This window comes from Papaver somniferum, chromosome 8 (genome assembly GCF_003573695.1).
Source record: "Papaver somniferum cultivar HN1 chromosome 8, ASM357369v1, whole genome shotgun sequence".
NCBI classification, from domain to species: Eukaryota; Viridiplantae; Streptophyta; class Magnoliopsida; order Ranunculales; family Papaveraceae; genus Papaver; species Papaver somniferum.
In genome coordinates, this window is record NC_039365.1 from 38,330,842 (window position 1) to 38,343,839 (window position 12,998).

Here is a 12,998-nt window from a genome sequence, read left to right on the forward strand (position 1 = left end):
CTTTGGCTTCTCATAGCCTTTCGTATATTTGTAAGCCGACCGGGTGCCTTTGACGTTCACGTAGCCTTTTGTATATTTTTCAGCTGATCGGGTGCTTTGGCGTTCCCGTAGCCTTTTGCAGATTATAAAATTTTGAAGAAAAGATTATTCTTATCATAAAAGAGTTGTTTACAAGTTGTATGCAGTTTATCCTTTATATTTTCCATCTCTTTTCTTGTCTTCTTCCCTTTTTCCCTCTTTTCAATGGCGCGGAAAGGTGTCGTGTTAAATCGCCTATTTCGTTATCTCGAGCTCTCCAGATGTGTGTTTCCGATCGAATATACTTATTATAGCAAAATATTCTACTGTCGGATGTCCCAATCTCTGGTGATAGTGGCGGTATTTTGTTGCATCCTTGTTCATTTTGTTGACATCTACTACTGTTGGAGGTAATTGAATTTCTCCTCTGATGACCCACTGGTTCAGGAGTCCGATCGCCTGCTCTCTTCCACACGGCAGCGGAGGGGGTGGGTTTGAGTCTTTCCTAGTCCATCGGCTCCTCCGTTGGGCTGTGTCGACTACTTGATATCGGGTCTCCGCTCTCCTTATTGTTGTTGGGCCTTACGTTACGAGGCGCTTCATACGCGGTACTAACTGTGTGATGCCAAGATGGATCTGCAGGTATTCCTTCTATGCAATCAGCGATCCTTTCGGCTGCATCTTCCATCTCGACAAAGGTTTAAAATCTGAAGTTGATTAGGATCCTTTTGAAGGCTGGTATCATTCCTCATACATAGATTTCCACGAGTGCTTCCTCGCTGATATCTTCGTGACAATCCAAATTCAATCGGCGGAACCGCATAATATATTTTCCAACTTCCTCGCCTATCCGCTGGCAACCCTTTCTTAAGTCTATTGATGTGATTTTCCTTTTTGCAGAGTAGAACTTTCCTAGGAACGATGAGGACATGGTATGCCAAGAATCTACACTCTCCGCTTTTAAATTGTCATACCAAGTGAATGTCGTGCCTGTCAATGATTTAGGGAATTCCCTTAGACACAGCTTTCCATCAGATACCTTATCGTTCATTGCTGAAAGGAAGCGGCTAAGGTGTTCCGCATGTTTCCTTGTCCATCATATGTCTTGAATTTCGGAGAAACGTAGCCCTCAGGTACTGATATTCTCGGATATTTGTTGGGTATGGGATGCTTTCCTGGCGGTGGTTATCTTGTTTTACTACGTGTTAATTGTGTTCGAAGTACTTCACCATCTTCTCCTACGATGTCACCGTTCATTTGATATTTTAGTGTTCCTCTCCTTTCGATGTTTCTCTAGGAGCACTTTGACCTGCTATTACAGCTTGAGCTATCCAGTTTTTTAGATCTTTCTTCCTTTGTGATCGCTCTTCTAACTCCTTTTGTATGTCTTGTAGGACTGGAGGTGATGACCCTGGTTTCTGGATTTTTTGTGCATTCTTCTCCTGCGTTGCCCCTTTACCTCTGCTTTGGGGCGCGCGTCCTGTTGGTTGCACAATGGAATCTTTGTCCAGAGCCTCCGCCTCACTGTCTCCGTCCTCTAATGTTACCTCGTCCATGTTGATGGGTCGGTTGTTCGGTTGACTTTCCATCGCATTTGAGCTGGCGTTTCCTAGGTGTGTCATGGTGGGCTAGGCACGAGCCTTCGGGTGTGGCCTCCAAATGTTAATACCTGAATTCGGTTTAGGTCCTACCAGTCCTAGTACACCATGTGATCTTAATTTTTAGGAATAGTAAGAGATAAAGTTGACCTTCCATTGTACTTTTTCCTCCATTTTATAGACTTTCCAAAAGCCCATTTTTTATGACATCATGCCACATGTCCTAAACCTCCTTAATTACCTCTAATGTCATACATTCCCTAACATAACCTTCTCCTTTTTGATTAATTCCTTACTCATCCTTCTTTCAATGAAGGTCATCTTATTGGACTTGGGCCTAGTTCACGATTCCCCATTCCTTACGTTGGGCTTTCCTCTCCGTTTAAGGACACTTCTGAACCCGTTAAGGGGTATTATTTTTCATGTATCAACAACTGTCTCACACAAATCATGTAAGATGTTCAAGGTAATTTTCAAATGATCATATTTTGACATAATATTTAGTTTCCAACAAATAAAAATTTTCCAACTAAACTTATCAAGAATACGATGAGCTTAGCTAAAGCTAAAAGCTTCCAACATATATTTCGAGGAATAGATAAGTGAGTTAAACTCAGCTCGAAATATCAAATGTGTATGATAAAATACTTAATGTAGATATACGACTTTTTGTCTCTTAGGAGATAAAATAGAATAGAATAGACTTCTGAGTGATAGATGAGTTTTAGTCTCCACATACCTTTTGTTGATGAAGTTCCTCCAAGTTCTTCGGTAGATCTTCGTCTTCAATTGTGAGCATCGTAAAGTCTAAATATCAACCACACATTCTATCCTAGTACGAGATATACCTATAAGCATACAAGAAATCAAGTATATAGTTTTGATCAACTAAACTTGACAAACAAGATTGATATAGAAATGCTTGCGAGTTCGATTGATCAATGCGCTAACACATTGCTTCAGGGAAAAAAATAGATAGCCAATGATCTTTTAGCTGGGATCCATCATTCTCGTTGTTGGATTTTAAGTAAATCTTGGCGGATGATAAAATCAGGAATTTATATTAGAAAGAAGTAGCTTGGTTGTTGCTTGTGGCTTTGTGTATGCTTTTGTGTTTCTTTTTTTAGGTCTATTTGGTTGTGGTTTCAATCTCGTCAACCCAAATAATTGTTCCAAAAAAAAAAAAAAAAACTTAGCCACAACCTCTTTTTTTTTTTAAATAAAGAATGGATATGCGGTAAACATGGATTTACTCTTCTCTTTTTAGCTTTTTCCTCCTACCTAGAAACATAATCAAACTGCACGCGCGCCAACAATGGGAGATTATCATGCTTGTACTTGAACCAATAGTCGTTGATTTGAATCCTAGATAAAATATTAGTCGCTCTTTGTGGTTTGAGTCTCCTTAACCCAGATCAGCTGATTATACCAAAACAAAAAAACAAGACAAAAAAAAAAAGAAAACTAAGCCACGACCTGTTTTACTTTATAAAAAAATAATAATGGACACGCAGTAAACATGGAGTTACTCTTCTCTTTTTAGCATCTTCCTTCGATCTAGATACAGAGTCAAACTGCACGCGCGCCAACGATGTAAAATTATCTTGCTTGTACTTTCACCAAGAACTGTCGATTTGAATTCCAAGATAAAATCGTAGCCGCTCTTTGTATAGGCTAACTTATCCACGACATGTTTTTCTATAGGTAAACATGTGTTTATTCTTCTCTTTTTAGCTTATTCCTTATATTTAGAAATAAATTCAAATTGCACGCTCGCTAACGATGGAATATTATCATGCTTGTATTTGCACCAAGAGCGGTCGATTTTGAATTCCAAGATAAAATCTTTGTCGGTCTTTGTATATGCTAACTTAGCCACAACCTATTTTCTTTTATAAATAAACATGAATTTATTGTTCTCTTTTTAGCTTATTCCTTCTATCTAGGAATAGAGTCAAACTGCATGCGCGTGAACGATGGAAGATTATCAACCCAGTTAAAATCTTGGACGCTCTTTGTATAGGCTAACTTAGCCACTACTTGTTTTGTTTGTTTTTTTGGGTCTCTTCAAGCCAGTTGATTGTATACAAACAAAAAGAAAAAACTTAGCCCCGATCTGTTTTGTTTTATAAAAAAGTGAATGGACATGCAGTAAACATGGATTTATTCTTCTCTTTTTAGATTCTTCCTTCTATCCAGAAACAGAGTTAAATTGTACGCGCTCCAACGATGAAAGATTATCATGCTTGTACTTGCACCAAGGGCCATCAATATGAATTCCAAGATAAAATCTTAATTGTTCTTTGTATATGCTAACTTAGCCACGACCTGTTTTGTTTTATAGGTAAACATGGGTTTACTCTTCTCTTTTTCGCTTATTCCTTCTATCTACAAATAAAGTTAAACTGCACACTCGCTAACGATGGAAGATTATCATGCTTATACTTGCACCAAGAGCTATCGATTTTTCTTTTTACAGGCTAAGTCATCACTGACCTGTTTTTTATTAAAAGAAAAAAAATGAACATGCAGTAAGCATGGATTAACTCTTCTCTTTTTAGCTTCTTCCTTCTATCTAGAAACAGAATCAAACTGTACGCGTGCCGACGATGGAAGATTATCATGCTTGTACTTGCATCAAAAGCTGTCGATTTTAATTCCAAGATAAAATCTCATACGCTCTTTGGATAGACTAACTTAGCCATGGCCTGTTTTATTTTACAAATAAACATGGATTTACTGTTCTATTTTTAGCTTTTTTATTCTGTCTAGAAATAGATTCAAACTGCACGCGCGCCGATGGTGGAAGATTATCATAGTTGTACTTGGACAAAGAGCCGTTTATTTGCATTCCGAGATAAAATTTAAGCCGCTCTTTGCATAGGCTAACTTCGCCCCGACCTGTTTTGTTTTGTAGATAAACATGGGTTTATTTTTCTCTTTTTAGTTTTTTCCTTCTATCTAGAAACAAAGTCAACCTACACACGCGCTAATGACGGAATATTATCATGTAGTTGCACCAAAAGCCGTCAATTTTAATTCCAAGATAAAATTTATACCGTTCTTTGTATACGCTAACTTAGTCACGACTTGTGTTGTTTTATAGATAAACATGGATTTACTCTTTCTTTTTTTGATCTAGTAATACTTCAAACTGCACCCAATGATGCAAGATTATCATGCTTTTACTTGCACCCAGAGCCGTCAATTTGAATTCAAAAATAAATCTCAACCGACTCTTTGTATACGCTTACTTAACGATGGCCTCTTTTGTTTGTGAAAACTACAGCCACACCCATTTTTATACTTTTCTCCACTGTGAAACCCACGGACGCAAAACTTCATGCACGCCCCCATTTTCAGAGAGAAAATTATTCTAGAACCCATAATTTATAAAGTTATGTTTTACTCTTTTCTAAAGGAAAAACTACTTTTTCAGTTCGTTTTTATGATTACTGATTGATTCTGAATGATTTCTAAGATAAAGAGAGGCGAAAAGGGAAACCTGGTGATATTTTTTTTACTTCGATTCTGCTGTCGTCACTCACAATAATTTTGTTTATGTTGTTGCTGATGGTTAAAGAGTTGTGGTCGATTCAGACGTGATACAAGAAGAAATCAAAAGGGGTTTCCGTTGAATTTGGATTTAATTCGGATTATGAGAAAAAAATTGAAGTTAGGTCATGAAATTAGGGTTTCGTCTTGCAGTGGATGTTTGAGCTCATGCCATGGAATTGCAAAGAAGAACATGTAGCTGCTGAACATGGAAGAACAAGTAGCTGTGGCATTTGGATTGTTGAGCACCCATTCAGGGGCTCCAATTATGATCGTAAAGAACCTGAGAATATGTGACGATTGTCATTCTGCAATGAAGGCTATTTCACGAGTTTTCAGTTGGGAAATTACAGTGAGAGATCGATCTCGATTTCATAGTTTTCGTGAAGGAATCTGTTTATGTAAGGATTATTGGTGATGAAAAAAATTGATCATACATTTAATGGTTTAAATTTCTTGCATACGGGCACTTCTTTTGAACTTCGATCCTTTGAACTGTTGTTGGAATCCCTGGAACTCCAAAATCTCTGAGATCCAAAAAAGAAAAAAAACTAGAAACTATGTGAGGTAGTTCTCATCTCAGAAATACTTTACTTCACAAGTACAAGTCTGTTTGTGAAATATAGCTACAGAAATCATGTAACCAGCTCAAATGGTCCCATAAGAACTACGCTTTTCTATAGTGATCTCTTTAGAGCAACTGCAATGGACGAGTAAACCCAAATTTTTACTCGAGTGGGCTGGCATAGTGGGACGGACCATCGATCAAAATTTGATCAAAGAGTAAAATCCAGACCAAATTTGGTCGGCGATCAAGACCAAATCCAAATATAGTCGGGCGTTAATATAATCTCCGCTACACATCGGGCGTTGATATAATCTCCGCCATTCATCGCGCGTTGGTATAGTTAACGTCCAACGAACAGGCTTGCATATAAACTTCGCCTGAATGGGGCGTTGGTAAAGATAACGCCCGATGGGGCGTTCATAAACTTAACGCACGAAATGGGGCGTTCATATACTTAACGCCCCACTCCACTTTAAGTTTTAAACTTTTGAAACTTGCATGGGGCGGGCTTTATACCTCCGCCCCATTATTTTTTTGTTTTTATTTTTTTGTTTTTTGAAGCGTATACTATACCAACGCTCCACGTCAGGCGTTATCTTTACCAACGCCCCATTCAGGCGTTATCTTTACCAACGCCTGATCCCAGGCGTAATCTTTATCAACGCGCGACCAAATTTAATCTGCAACCACTACGCCACACGACGGACTAAATCCAAATTTGATTTTTTTTTTAGTCTTTGGTCTTTGGTTATACTCGCACCACTATGGACGCTCTTACAACCAACAAAGTACATGTGATTGTTCAGTTAAAACTGTTGTACGAATTGGTAGCAATAAAGGCCCACCATCCCAACACCATAAATAGATTATATTCTCCCATATATATTATAACCAGCTTCTTCCTTCTTTATCAAATATTTTCATTCAAGTAGCTACTGTCATGATACAATTGGGATTGATGGAATTAAATTGAGAAGAAACTCTGGTGGTGAATTGCATCAGGAAAGAACAAGTAGCTACTGGGATTGATGGTTGAGATATGATGTAATTCAAGTTCACAAAGGAGATGGAAGTGCAAATGGGTTTGGTGTGCGTGTGACGTGCATTTAGAAGAAAATGGAAGTGTGAATAGTGATGCATAACAGGTTATGCATCTACAAAATTTGTTGCATAACTTGTTATGCATTCTCGAAATTGGTTGCATAACACGTTCTGTAGTTTTTTTTTTTGCATAACTTGTTATGCAGTCCAGAAAACGGTTGCATAACACGTTATGGAACTACATTTTTCTTAGTATTGAAACCAACAAAAAATAAGGTTGCATAACTTGTCATGCACCTACAATAATATCTACATAACATATTATGCAGTCGTGAAAATGGATGCATAACCTATTATGCATCCGGAAATATGACTGCATAATGCATTATGCATCGAGAAAATTATTGTACAATCTTTTATGCATCGAGAAAATAGATGCATAACCTGATATGCATCCGTAAATATGGATGCATACTGCATTATGCATCAATTTTTTATGTACGCACTAAAATCAACCAAAACAATGGTTACGTAACTTGTTATGCAGATGCATAATTTGTTATGCAATCGAGAAAATGGTTGCATAATTCGCAATGCGTCTGCAGAATGTGTTATGCATCTTTTTTGGTGGCTGCATAATGGTTATGTAGTCAGTTTTCGAAAATTTTGATTAAAATGATGATCACCTCCGATTTTTTCGTGAAAAACAAAAATTTGATATTGTTGTTTGTACTGGTTGCGTGGATTTCTTAAAAAGATTTCCAACGATATAAAATTTGTAAAATTCCAATGCGCGGTTTTTTAGATATGTTATATCCAAGCTGTGTTGCCAATTATACCCCTGAAATTTTAGGGTGCATAACCGGTTATGCAGACGGTTTTCAAAATTTCATATAATTATGGGTGTCATGGTACCTAAAATTTATTGTGGACCTGACAATGAGAATATTATTTCTTTTGGGTATGTGCCTAAGTTTCTCCTTTTGTTTTGTAGATACCTTTGGGCCTTGAGTGACTGATGGTCGATGATCTTGGCCCATCTAGATAAAAAGTCTATATAAGGAAAGGGTTCGGTAAATCCGTGTTGCTCAAGTAATCTATTCACGGCGGTTTATCTATCTACTATATGCACCCATATTGCTTTGATTTTTCTATGCTATATTAGGGTTACAAATGAAAAACTTTTTTTTTTTTTTTTTTGCAAGGAAACAAATCAAAAGACTCGAGACTTTTTTATGGAACGACAAGGTAAACAAAGAAAAAACAAAACCATGAAGGCGATAAATTCACCGTATTCTAATGCTATCAATGATGAAGATAACATCAGTAAGCTACCAGATTTCTTAATTCATCACATCCTTTCTTTCGTTAACGTGAAACAAGTTGTCCAGACCTGTGTTTTGTCAAAGAAATTGAGAACTATTTGGACTTCTCTTCCCTTTTTGATTTTATCGAGTCCGTATTAAGCCTTCGTTACAACAGATGTTCTGATATTAGACAGTTTCATCTTCTTAAGGGGAATTGGTTCTTCGGGTGTACTTTTATCGATTATTTTCGTAGATGGATAGTCGTGGTTGGTAGATGATGTGATTTGTAGATAGTGGTAAAAGTGGTTCGATTCTCAGACTTGTGAAGGATATTAATTAGACTTAAATCCTAATATTAAAATAAAAAACTCAATAAAAATTATAGCAAACTCAATCAAATATGATATCAATACTAAAAGAAACACTGAGGCTAAGATTCCACTATTTTCCAAATTCAAAGTGATTTAATCCAATATTCATATTCATGCAATTTTTTCGTTCAATTTGATTCTAAACTATTGCAACAAGTAGATTCTCAAAATAACAGGTGCAAATCCGAAGCATAGAACTTCAAAAACCTAGGTCCAAGCATGCTCTATCAAAATAAATAAAAATTGCTTAACAAGAATCATTCAAACAATTTTCAATCAAGGCAAAACAATCATAAAAATAATTGGGATAAGTAAATAAATAAGAATATACCACTTTTTGTTGGAAAAATAGCTTCCTCTATCGCCTCAGCAATGGGGTTTAGCTCCTCATATTAACCACTTGCTCAAAATACATGTTTGTTGCTCAAAAGTTGATTAAAAAGAAGAGAAGGTATAAAACAGCGTGTTTGTAATAGATATAATTGTTACGAACCACTGTTACAGAGTACCCTAACACAGAAATGTTGCGAACTCTGAATAATTGTTACAAAAATTGTTACAAAGTGATTGAATTTTGAAAGAAAAGGCCACGGATTCTGCGACTGTCTTCGTATGTCCAATGTTCTTCAGCTTCGTCTTCTTCCTCCTGCTGCTGCAACTTTCTCTGTAGTGTGATTTCTTCGCACCAGAGCTTCCCTTAAACTACATAAAGTCCCCAAACTACTCGACACTCCCTGTTATGACTTCCCCCACCTTTTTATACAAATAGGGCCAACAATATCTTCGTGAAATCTCTGGTTTCTCTTTTTATTTTCTTACTCAGAAAGCTACGGTATTTTCCTTGTTTATCTCTTCTATTCGTGGATTCTGTAGTAGTCAAACACTTTCCAAATCTTGCAGAATAAATCTAACGAAAATCTCTCCTTTATCTTGCACGTTACTTCCTTCTAAACCACCAGAAAATCCGAGACTATCGCTCGTTCCCTGTTTAACTGAAATTGCCAAATATAACGAGATTTCTTTCTTCTGTTTATGTGAACTAATACTTTACCAACCTTGATTCGGTGTGGTGAGTCCATATAGTCAAGCCCAATGAGAATCTGCGACGAAAAATAGCTCAAATCCGATTCAAGAGTGTACGCAGATGAACATATCTTTTGAACGTGACATTTCCCGCCAAATTTCATTTCTCACGTAAAGAAGGTGGAGTCCCCCTAACAGAACTGGGGTGCAAATAGCAAATGGATACCCCTTAGCAAATGAGGTTCCCCTTATCCAAAATGGGGATCCGTATAGTAATTTTCTCCCACGAGCGCAAATACCACTTTTCGAGCCAATTTTTCCGCACAAACTTATTTCTCCAAAAACACCTACAAAGACATAAAAATCCAAAATAAATACAAAATCGAGCACTAACAATATATACAATTGAGATTATATCAGACACAAAAATGTGTCTATCAAATACCCCCAAACCTTTTATTTGCTAGTCCTCGAGCAAAAATAAAATAGAAATAAAATCCTAACTCACTGTCGCAGGCATCGTCGATTGCATTTAGCGTATGCAATAAGCCTTTAAACCCCTAGGTGTCCCTAGTGGCGGAGTGTTGTCTCCGGAGGGCTTACCAGAGGTATACCCAGAAAACCTTTTTACTCCAGACCCTAGCTATCTACACAGAACCTTGGAAGGCACTAAAGAATCTCCTTGGTTGGCATACTTATTGACTACAGGAGGAACTACCCTGATGCGAAATTCCAATTGTTGTACACGAGTTTGCACTCAAACATACTAAAATTCATATATAAGTGACAAAGCTCTACTCAGATAGTCGCACTATGGACATCAATATCTGGAGTCAAAACTAATCACATGGATAGATCAAGAAGATGGATATAGAGAAAAACATAGATGGTTTTGATGTTTACTAGGTGAACGGTGTTTCTCATATCTGTCTGAAGGCCTCCGCCAAAATGAACCTATCCTAATGGACTGATATACTAGTCTGACTAATATCAACACACTGGCATATACAAGGGAACCAGTGATTGATAATCCTAACTCTAGGTAAACACAACTGGCATATACAAGGGTTCCAGTGGTCGACTTTATTGAATTTATTCCAGTTGGTCAGATGGTCTGATCTCTTTTTTTTTTTTTTTTGCATCTCAATCACTCTAATTCACCCTAGCATTGGTAACAACTTGAATCGTGAGCCCCACCTAATCACCTAGAGAAACATAGTTTAAAAACAAAACAAAATAAAAAACAGAAGTGAAAAGGACTCAACGAGATATGGTGAAACTATCATGTTATTTCTAACACCTGAGCTCTGTGCTTTTATGAATAGACTCTTTAGATGTTTCCATCTAGTCAGATTGGTTCCTCAACTCCTACAACCAAAATGCTTCCATCCACTTAGATTGGTTAGTGCCATCCTTAATAATCATAAATTTCTATGCTCTGAAGTTTAATTATTGCAACGAAAAGGTAACAAAAAGTTCTACCCCACCCCCAAACTTAAATCTAACATTGTCCTCAATGTTTCTAATCAAAGAACAGTACCAAAAATATAAGTAACAAGAGGAAATAGTAAAGAGAGAAGTCGGAAAGATAGTACCTCGGTGAAGTGTAACCAAAAACCTACAAAAATATTATACAACATACAAGGTAAACAGGGTCCTCGAGAGGGACCTCTTCAACATCACCTGTAGGAAAAGGCTCTAAAAAGGGCTTCAATCGCTGACCGTTAACCTTCGAAGAACTACTACCATCTGGTGTATCAATCTCAACAGCGCCATGAGGAAAAACAGTACGGACCACAAAAGGACCGGTCCACCGAGAGCGCAACTTCCCGGGGAATAGATGCAAACGAGTGTCATACAGAAGAACTTTTTGACCTAGAGAAAATGACTTTCGTAAAATATTCCTATCATGTACAAGTTTCATTTTGTTCTTATACTCCTTAGCACAATCATATGCATCTCTACGAATCTCGTCCAACTCATTGAGCTGGATCTTTCTTTGAGCTCCTGCCTTGTCAAGTGAAAAGTTTAAGTTCGTAATAGCCCAATAGGCTCGATGCTCTAACTCAACAGGCAGGTGACATGCCTTGCCAAACACTAAACGATAAGGTGACATTCCAATGGGTGTATTAAACGCAGTACGGTAAGCCCATAAGGCATCAGTAAGCCTCGACGACCAGTCTTTCCTATTTGGATTAACTGTTTTCTCTAGAATATGTTTAATTTCCCTATTGGAAACCTCTACCTGACCACTAGTCTGAGGGTGATATGGGGTTGCTACTTTATGGGTAATACCGTATTGTTTCATTAAAAGAGAAAATGGTCTATTACAAAAGCGTGAACCTCCATCACTAATTATAACTCGTGGCGTACCAAAACGTGTAATTATATTCTCTTTCAAAAACTAGACTACGACCCTGTGGTCATTCGTTCTACACGGAACCGCCTCAACCCACTTAGACACATAGTCTACAGCTACAAGTATGTAAAGATAACCAAACGAAATAGAAAATGGACCCATAAAATCAATGCCCCACACATCAAAGACCTCAATCACTAAAATAGGGTTCAAAGGAATCATATTTCTACGGGAAATGGTTCCTAACTTCTGGCAACGCTCACAAGAAACACAATGACTATGGGAATCTTTAAACACTGAAGGCCAGTAAAGTCCACACTGCAAAATCTTAGCAGCAGTCTTCTTATCACTAAAATGACCCCCACATGCATGTTCATGATAAAAGGAGATAATACTAGACTGGTCACTCTCAGATACACATCTCCTAATAATCTGGTCCGGACAATACTTAAACAGATAAGGATCGTCCCAAAAGAAATGCTTAACCTCGGCTAAAAACCTAGAACGATCTTGCTTACCCCAATGTTGAGGAGTTCGACCAGTAAAAAGATAATTCACTATATTTGCATACCAAGGTAATTGGGAAACAAAGAACAATTGTTCATCAGGAAAGCTATCCCTTATATGAAGGGAATCACTAGGGGAACTAACAACTAGCCTAGACAAGTGATCTGCTACTATATTTTCTGCACCCTTTTTGTCTCTAATGTCTGGGGAAAATTCCTGTAACAATAAGATCCATCTAATCAATCTAGGTTTGGTATCCTTCTTAGATAAAAGGTATTTCAAAGCAGCATGATCTGCATAGATTATGATCTTAGAACCTAATAGGTAAGACCTAAACTTATCCAAGGCAAACACGATGGCTAAAAGTTCCTTCTCGGTAGTTGTGTAGTTCATTTGGGCATCATTCAAAGTTTTGATAGCATAATAAATCACATGAAGTAATTTATTTTCTCGTTGTCCTAAAACGACACCTATAGCATAATTTGAAGAATCACACATAATCTCAAAGGGTAGGTTCCAGTTAGGTGCCTGGACTATCGGGGCAGTAGTGAGTAAATTTTTAAGCTTCTCCAAAGCCTCTAAACAAGCATCATCAAAGACAAACTTAACATCTTTTGCAAGCAAATTGCAAAGAGGTCTAGAAATCAAGCT

At 37.4% G+C, this 12,998-nt stretch overlaps 1 long non-coding RNA gene across 1 annotated transcript; it reads right to left on the reverse strand.

Moving 5' to 3' along the window:
* Positions 1 to 237: 237 nt before the first annotated feature.
* LOC113306980 lies at positions 238 to 2,657 on the reverse strand. The gene is made up of 2 exons (XR_003338960.1): positions 2,356 to 2,657; positions 238 to 2,050 (listed from the first exon to the last, which is right to left on the reverse strand). It is a non-coding gene; the product is annotated as an uncharacterized LOC113306980 (long non-coding RNA).
* Between the last annotated feature and the right edge of the window lie 10,341 nt (positions 2,658 to 12,998).